Source organism: Tetranychus urticae, chromosome 2 (assembly GCF_039701765.1).
Source record: "Tetranychus urticae isolate SD_2017Ah chromosome 2, NJAU_TeUrti_SD_1.0, whole genome shotgun sequence".
Lineage (NCBI taxonomy): Eukaryota > Metazoa > Arthropoda > Arachnida > Trombidiformes > Tetranychidae > Tetranychus > Tetranychus urticae.
The window spans coordinates 3,919,888-3,930,050 of record NC_142959.1 but is presented as its reverse complement, the minus strand read 5'-3'; positions in this window follow the sequence as shown (position 1 = coordinate 3,930,050).

Sequence of the window (10,163 nt, the reverse complement as noted above, 5' to 3'; positions counted from 1 at the left end):
TTAGAATTGAGTTTTGGTTGTTGATCAAAATAACGGACAAAATGTAAAAATTTGAGTTTCTTCTGAACAGATTTCGAATTTATTCCAGAAGAAATTTGAACCTTTGATCGACTGAGTGAAACTTTTGAGTTTATTTGCAAAACAGAGAAAAGGAAAAACGTTTGGGAGGAAAAAGTTTCGATTTTTTGCGTTCTGCCCATCAAATTGACTTTTCTTATGGATAACGGTCGTTCTTTGAATTGTAATAAAAGAACTCGAAAAATTAGCAAATAATATCGAGAATAATTACCAACTAAATGGACTAAAACAAAGAGTTAACCCATCGAAGCTGTTTTCAGCTGATTTTGGTTGTGAAGTTGGTAAGTTAAGCATTCAATAGTCGAAACAATTTTCGTTGAAAAACTGTTTCTTAAATTCATTTACAACTGATTTCTTCCAAAAACATTGATCGAATCTTCGAACAAAAAACTCCAATAGTTTTCGTATAATCATAAAAATCTTTAGTTTCTTCTCTCAACCGTTCTGGTAACTTCGTTCTCATGAAAATTATGTTATTGAATCAACTTTTATTTTCCCTCATAGCGTTTTAGATTACATATCGTCTTGCAATTTTTCTGATTTGTTGTAAATTGCTGGAAAAATGTTCGTGCAATGATTTGGATTTTCTCGAATATTCAATTTCCTATGAGAGAAAAATGTTAACAAGAACGAAATTCAGTCATGATGAACTTTATAAGCTCTATCCTATCTGATCAAGGGATTGGACAATCGAAAGTTCTTCTTTACATTAACAACGTTAAGAAACTTGGAAGAGACCAAAGAGCAGTCCAGTAATCCAATAGCAAACACGAGAATCCTGTCTTGACTAAAATTTGAATAAAAATTGTTTAATGTTATCAGAATCTGAATGATTAGAGTTTGTTATTTCATGATGTTTCCTTTATAACAAGGTTTACTTAGAGATGTTCATTAAATATCAAATGTTACTCGAGATTCATTTTTACAGTCTAATTACTAAAGTAACTCTTCATCTCACATTTCACATGATGATTACTGTTGATCTAAAGTTAAATTGAAGGATTGATATTCCATAATAATAATAATAATAATAATCCAGAGACTAAACCTCTTTTGAAAGCGTCAACTTGATCCATCACTACTTTACAATGATTGTTAATACCACTGATAGTTATTAGTATAAATATGAATGTAAAGGAATGCAAAGAAGTATCTTAATAATGACAATAATTCCTTATATAATGGATTCTGTTGAAGAGGGAAAAACAGAGATTCAGTTTCAACCTATTCATTGGGTGTCCAATGCGAATGGATAATTGAAGGGAATGAAAAGTAAAGAGTATAACTGACTTATTAAAAGGCATCAGTCAAAGACGAAAAGATGAAAAATATGAAATCCGATTAACGTGAAAAGATGAAGGATAATGTTGAGAGACATGATGAGACTGAAATGGAAAAGAGAAAGAAAAAGATTTCAATCAAGATTATGGTTAATTTGTTATTGAAATGTTCAGCAAATGATCAGAAAAAAAAGGTAAAGAAAGGTAAAGATGAAGGAAAAAAGATGAGAAATGAGAAAAAGATGAAAATCTATTGTTAACATGTTCAATCAATACTGACAACAATAAATGGTGTTGCTTATTATAATAAACAATAACATTAAGAGTTAATAATTTACAGATTATTGTACTTTCAATATTCCAATCATTTAATCATTTCACTGCTTATCCATCAATATATTGACATGAATATCACGGTCTCAATAATTACTCATCATTTGCTAATGAAGATGTTATTTTACTTATTACTGTCAAGATATATTGATTTGTTGGCCTTAAAAAAATCACTTTTTTCCTTTTTCTTTTCGCTTTTCTACTCAATTGGCCAAAGATGAAAGATGAGCGAAATGAGATAATCACGAAGAGAGAGAGAGAGAGAAGAAGAAAAATTCATGATTGAATCAAATTATTTGGTGTTTTCGCCCTTTTCTTGTGCTTCGTTCATGGGATGATGATTGGGAAGGAAGGAAGGAAGAAGTTACATTGATTTTGGTGTAACTTCAATGATAACTTTGACAGCTTCTTAACTCCATTGACCGTTATCTTATATTATTTTTTCACTTCAACTGTCAAATCTGTTTTTGTTTTTGCTCTTCGTTTTCGCCAGATTCAATCATTTCTTCTTGCTTCTTCTTCTCCTGACTTTCACTTTTGTTTCAAGTGTTTGTTTACTGTTTGTATTTATTTGTGTACAGAGTTTCCACTTTGTTTTGATGGGCAGATGATTATGTTGATGCTGACCAAAACGGGCAATTTTTGCCTTCCATTTGTTTCTCATTAATAGCTATAAACGTTTGTAAACCAAATATCAAATTACCATTGAATTGCAAGAGATTTTCAATGTTTTTCAGCTTTTCTCCACTCAAATTGAAGAGGAAATTTCATTTTGAGTGAAAATTTTTCATCAATTGTAGCAATATCTATCATTTACTCCCTTTCAGTTAACAGACTTTCACTTTTTATTCAAAGTAAATCACAGTTTAAAGGATGTTTTAAAAAACAATGATTCAAGTCTGTAAAGCTCTTTCATGTAACTTGCATCCATTGAGATTTCGGTTTTGAGTCAAAAGCTTTGCTAAGGTTATGAAATTTTCAGGCAACATTATTGATCGATATTAATATTTGCGAATTGATAAACTGCAGTTCTAATTTGTTCAGAAACATAGCAATTTACATTGTGAAAACGTTTGCTCTGTGCTCGAGCAACTAGACTCAAAACTAAAGTTTCAATGCTCTCTGACAATTAGATTGTTGAAGTTGGTTTTATATTGTAAAGTTGGGATTTTGTTGGTTCAATAATCTTTTAGTTGGCAAAGGCCTCATAAGGTAGCGTTAGTTGTTTATCGTTTCAACATTAAAACTTTATTATGTTCTTAGCATTCAAGTCGACAGAAAAGTCTACTTTCGAAGTTAGTCACAGATTATCATCGGCTTGTAGTTTGTAATCGTTTGTTTCAATCCATTGTGTTTATTCATATTTTGCATGAAATCCCTGTTAAACTAAAGTCATTGATCATCCCAAAACTGGTCATTGATGTAACTTGGGTTTAGTCAAAAAAGTAGCAAAAAAGCTTCCCTTGATTACATAAATTATTACAGAATTTACAGGAAGGTTTGTAAACTTAAGCTTCATTCCCGATGCAAGCACACCAACTCGAAACGTTTCATCTAACTCAAACTGCTTTGCAATTGAAAAAAAGCTAAAAGGGAAAGTTTTCAGTTGATTGTCCGAAAGCAAAATCATTACTTCTTTGCATTTTCATTAAAATAAACTTAGTCTTTGACTTTACAATTGGAAGAGATGAACTCTTTTCTCTGAGTAAAAGCAATTACAAGTCGTTGTAAATGCTGTAAATGAGACAATAAATAATAGTAAAAACAGAATGCTTTGAGCGACAAAATTTGATATAAAATATTACAAGGCAATTGAACAACAAACCAATAGCAGGAATACACAGTTAAATGTCCCAATATCATAACCTGCGGCAAACCTAATGAAAACCTTACCAATATATTAATGGCAACAATGTTAATAGAGGTTCAACCAAATATCATGTAAAGCTAAATGGAGTGAAAAAAGAGCCAAAACTTATCAAGAAATCAATCAAAATGAGTTGAAAAAATGAGATTTACTTCTTATTTATCCATTTCACTTCAACTTTATGAAACAAAAAAGTAAACCAAAGGCAATGTTGAAGGGTAAAGTTAAATGATATCAAAAGCAAAAATGTCCAAAAGTGTCTATTGACACTTGAAGCTAATATTAATACAATACTTTGAAATAATATTTCGCTCATTTTTCCTGTTCTCTTTCCTATTAATAAATTATTTCAAAACCTGATTCACTTGAGCAAATGCCTTACGGTTAAAAGCGAGATTCAAAGCGATCCAAAAGCAATTCAACGATTCAATGATGATATCCATTTACATAAATACATTTTTCATTTGATATTAAAAAAGAAGAAGAAGAAAAGTGTTTCTCTGATATCATGTAAGTGTTTGTAAGCTCATTATTGTACCAATCGTATCAATGGTTAGAAGTCCATTCTCTGTCAATTTGTCGCGATTTGTTAAGCTGATAATGGACTGTTAGACTGGGTCGAGTTGTGCCCTCGAGTCGAAAGAGCTTTTTTCAATGTTTTTCTTTCCATTGTTTTCCTTTTGCGATCAATGTTGTTGCGTTTTTGCTTTCCTTTAATATTTAATATAAAAAGCAATCCAAATATCGATGTTCATTGTAAATAATATCCATTGAGGAAACTTGTTGAACCGTTTAACCATTTTATATGTTAAAGGTGTGAACAATTAGGAAAGACTGTCATCTCTTTCAACTATTAAAACTATTCAATCAACTTGTCCCAATGTCACTGATCGCTTCACCTTTTCATTGTTTGGCCTCAACATTTTGATAACAATCATTTATCACTTTTCACTTTTCATTTTTGCCCAGCGTTTGTTACCTGTGAATGTTGTTGGTGTCTCACTTAGAATCACAATCATTCCACTTGATTGAGAATGGACAATGTAAAGTAGATTTGCAGTGAATGAGAGAAGAGTGTTTTTGTTGGAAATAAAATGTATACTTAACTTAATGTGTTAAGTATTGCCTTGTTATTAACAGTTTTTGTGTCCAGAGTATTTTGTTTTCATGTTTTTTCTTGTGTATGTTAATGGTGAACATGATATGAATGAGTATAAATTTGGATGGGATTGAGGGATATTCAGTGGAAAAAGGTGGTCAAAGTTGTTGCTTTTTGTTGTTAGTGGTGAGGTTAGTATAGAGGAAACAGATTATCGTATTATCGGCTCGATTCAACTCTTTATCTTTCATTGGAGGCGAAAAGCGAAACATTGTAAATCCAAGTGCTCAAAACTGATATTCATCTGGATAAGTGTCTGAAGAGGAAACGATTATGTGGTTTTTGTTGTTAATGTACAATGGGTCAGATTCATAGGCCGTGTTAAGCCGGACAACTTTCATGTTCACTTATTTCATGTTATGTTGCTTTTTCTCGCTCAATCAAGACTATCAACTTTGCCGACTCGGTTTCTGCGTTTTAACATTGCTTCCGAAATTTAAAAGCAAAACAGAGAATGAAATTCAATCGAAAATGAACATTTTTCAAATGCAAACGCTTCGTTCTTCAGCAAATACTTGCAAGAGCATTTATAATGTCATTTCATATTCTAAGTATTGAGCAAATTGCTGTGAAAAACATATTTTCTTCGCAAATATTCACTAAATTTGCAACCTGAGGAATCTTTTCATCCGTTGAACCTAATTGCAAATGATTGATTAAATGCTGAAATGCACCTAATATCGAGATTTTAATATTTTCTTGCTTTCCTCCTAAACTATCCAAGTTAACATAACTACTTTGTAAATGTCTTTGCTTCTTGAGTTAGCGAAGCACTATCATGGCATCGGTAAGCATGTTAAAACAATCTTGAACGGAACTTGATCCATCATTTATCATTATTAAATCGTAACATGAATGGCAATATGTGCAGTTTGCAAAAGGGACTGATCTTCTTTTGGAACAGAATTTTTCTCTAAAAGTAAATTTCGAAGCAAAGTAAACCTAGAACATTCAATTCTTTCTAATTATTATTGGTCTTATTGGGTTTTAAAGCAATGAAAGTCTTAAATGGTTAGGTTAAATGCTTCCAATTGTTTACAAACAAGACTCGGTGTTTCTCAGTGTTCAACATTTAAAAGTGTCTAACACACACGAATAGTCTTTTGATCAGTCTTTTGAAGACCAAAGTGAACAGTAATCAATTAAACTGTTTGATCCAACATTGATCAAGCTTCAACTAATTTGGTTTCTTTATTTTTCCTCGACAAATCCCTTTCCTCTTTGATCACACACTTGATCAGGTCACTTTTCACTAATGTAAAGCAATGTTTACTCAATGTTTTTGTGAGCAACTTTCAAATTTATCAATTCAAGTTTATTAAACACAGTGGATGGATGTTGAAGAGGCAGAGAGAAGCCAAAGAAAAGGTAAAATTGAAAAGAAAAGCAAATTGAATAGGAAAAAAAGGATTTCTTGTTTTGCTCCTTTTGGTCAACCATTTACCCTAAACTAACCCTTGCAAATTGTATGCTCTCATCTTTGTCATCCTCATCCTCACCATCACACTGATTGACAGCTATTGATTTCTTATCTTATTAACCATCTAACAGTTTCAACTGAACTTGTTCAAGTAAAGACTACAATTATATTGATTACTGAGACTATTAAATGATTTAAATTACCTCTTACTGTGATTATGCCAATCGATGAAACTCAAGTGTTGGTTAAAATTTTACTTTGTATTAGAGCAAGTAAATCGAGAAAAAAGAAGAGAAAAATCGAAGAGAAAAAAAGTCATTTTTCTGTTATTCTTGTGACCAAAAGACACACTATTTTGTCAAATTGAATTCATTTAATGTTCATCACAATTATAATATTCACATCACACTCGATGACAATCAAAAGAATTGAATAGAAACTTTGGAAAGAAAATTGTTCTTTTGTTCTTTTTGTGTTTTCTGATTTCTGAACAAAATAACAACTTGAAAAATGTAAAACAAAATTAACAAATTGAAATCATTTAAACCATTCGAAGAGAGAAAAGGCCATTTTTCTTGTTCCATTGAATTGTCATTACCTTTGCGTGGTACAATTCAATCGAAATGTAATTTCATTAATGATAATTTAAAAGTGTTTTCATTATTATTCCTTCAATCTTTCAGATTCTTGTATCAAGTGAAACTCGACATGTGAACATCTTTTCATTAGAATTGGCAAATTTCCCTCAAAAAAGCACAAAATTTAGATTCTTTTGTTGAGAAAAGGCGAAAAGAAAAGTTTCAAAGTTTTTATTCTCTGATAATGTTTCACTTTTACCAATAACATTCACTAATTACAGGTTTACTGTTAGTGTTATTTTATTAAAAAACATTTTACTCTCAATGGAAATATTGTAATAAAAGATGAAAATGAAAAGTTTAATCGCATTGAGATAATTGCAATCTGGACTAATTAGATGTTGTTGTAATCATCAGAAGTTTGGTTCTTCGAATTTCCATTGAAATCATTGAAAGTTTTTGCATGAAAGGAATTCGCAGAGTTGGAACAGCTTGATTCGTCTAGTTGAGTGATGAGCTTTGATGGCCTTCCTTGGTTCCTTTCAGTGAATTGATCGTGGCTTGACCAGCGATTGATCCGAGTTCTGCTGCAATGAAAGAAGTGAAAAGAATTAGAATTTTGTATTTTGGAGTGAATGTTGAACGGGTTAAATTGATATAAATGGATGAGATAACCTGCGGGTAAAGCAATTATTGTTATATCATGAAATTGTAAATTTTTAGGCAACTTTAGTTACTTCAATTTTCAAGTGTTACAATCTGGTTGGAAATGTTGCCAAATTGAAATTTGTAATTGCCAATGTAATTGGCCAAGTGAGAAACGAAGGGAAAAAATATGTTTCAAAATTGATTCATCATCGCTATTAACATAATCATAATCACTTGGATAGTTTCATTCATATTACAAGGTAAAGTGAAAAGAAAAACATTTTGTAATGAATCTTTCCATGAAATGGGTAATGAAAAGTTGAATGTAATGTCCTCAGGATTGAAACATTGCAAATGGTTAAAGGCGAAAATTTAACTCTTTCGTTCTCATCACACGACTAAAACTCAGACTAATATCGAGCTTCAAAGACAACTGACGAAAAAGAGTTCACCAAATTTCCATTCAACGCATAAAACTTTCTCTTCTTGAGCTTTTGCATTCAATAAGAATCACATTTCATGAGCTTTAATCGAAAGTCATCTTTTAACTTTTAAATCTCGACAATCGAATCAATTCTTGTACAAAATTTGAAGAAAGTTTGTGAAAAGTTTCAGATTTTCATCAGTCTTTTTGTCTACTTGCACATTTATTAATAGATTGATCCAAAAGAGTTTTGTCAAATCGAATGTGAAACTTTTTGAAAATGCGTTTCAAAAATGTAACTTGATCATGTTTGAATTGCGAATGGAAATTATTGAAATTACTTTCAATTTTCCAATCAAAATAGACACAAAACAAGATCTAATTTGATGTAAACCCAACTGATTCATCGTGTCCTCATTGCTTCAATATTGATGCACATGAAACTGTAAATCCAGCGTAATCATAATTTTATTGCAAAATGTCTTCTGATTGTTGAAAGATGACAGGACCAATCAACACGATCAAACATTCATTTTCCAACCTTTTTCAGCCCAAATTTGGCACAATTTTCGTTTTCCTACTTTTCTTATTTTTGTGTTATTCTAGCTGCACTTTTCATCGTCGCCATTAAGTTACATGTCCAGATAGACTGGACAATAAACATTCTCACTCAACTTCAACTTTCCAAATGAACTCAAGTTGGAAATGAAAAGAGTTTCAGAACATCTTTTTCCAACCTTTTCTTCTTCTCCATGAAATCACAGTAATCAGTTTGCTATACTCTAATCAAGTGTATAAATAGTTTCCCGTCACAATAATATGTGGGAATTTCGTTGCTCTGCAAATGTTCACTTTGGCAACTTTGAAACAGCTTTGCATTCGCATGATAAAGTCGATTAAATTGATTGACTGCCAACATTGAACATTGAAGCAACTTTCACTTCATCAATCTTGATCATACTTGCAAAACTCAAATTTTCCCTGTCATTCATTTTCTCATCACCATCAACAAATAATCACAAGTAAAGTTTCCAAACTTTTCCAACAATTAAAACTCGAAATGCAAACTTTTCTCATTCAAATCTTTCTCCAAATTTCACCAAAATTTCTTCAAAATTCGCAATTTCTTCCAATGAAAGTTGAAGTTGTTTCATCATTACTCATTGCCAATAACAATACACTCTAATTGTGCTTGGTAAAAGAAGAGTTTGGAAGCAAAAATGTTGAAAGATATTGTTTGATTTAGTATCAATCATTAAACTTCAATCACTGAAGAGGGTGAAACCATCGAAACTATCGTTGTTAAAGATATTGAGAAATGAACATCAAAAATGATGAAAAAAAAACTTGTATTCAAGGTTAGTTAACAGAACAAAAGAAAAGGAAAAATTTTGCAGAAAACACAAAATGATACAGAACTTAACAGTTGAATGAGAAAACAAAAGGTAATCAGTAAAGGTTATCATGATGGTAACAGTGAGTTAATAGTGTGTAGGTTTTAACCTGAACCAGGCTCTTGTAATTGAACTAACAGGAGCAACATTAAGTACTACTTGGAGTTGAAGTTATCGTTAAAAACAAGTGATCCATCAGTTACAATATTATATCCACATATACACACTTACGGTCAGGTAATATATCTTTTACTCACCGTCATCCCTATCATTATCATCCTTCATCTTGTTCACCATTTCCCACCACGAAAAGAAGGTTAAGAAGGAGCGAAAAAAAGCTTTTTGATATTAATTTCTTTTTGCCATTGAAACAGAAGAAAAAAATTCTCTCTTCATTCTTCTTTACTTCTTTTGTGTGTGAGTATCTTGATCATGGTCAATGATAATTGACCAAATGGATGCTTATTTATGACGATGATGAGCTTGATGATTCTAATGATGATCAAAGTGGTGGAAGATGAAGAATGCATTATATCGATGAGTGGCTATTTGGTCAAGGTGCACCAATAATCAGGTAAAATGTTTGTTACATTTTTGTTTCTCTTTTTGCTTTTCCTTTTTTCATTTTCTCTCATTTTTAGTCTCATCCAGTCTTGAGTGGTCACGGTAACTTCAGATTTAGACTGAAAATCCATTGTGTGTTTCTCCATGAATATTACACTTCATTTCAATGATCAATCAGATTATGAACCATTCGTTTGGGTAAACAGAGTAAATTGCTTTTGGTAAATATCGCTTTGCTTCTCATCATTTCACACCGAAAATGAATTCCACTTTTTTTTGCAATAAAACTGAATGCAAAGTAAATGATCAGTTTAATATCGAAATTGACATTTGGAATTTTGTTGTTTCAAAAAATCAGAGTTCAACTTAACACTAATTAGTTGTTTAAATGGACATTTGACAGAAGACGAGATTATCA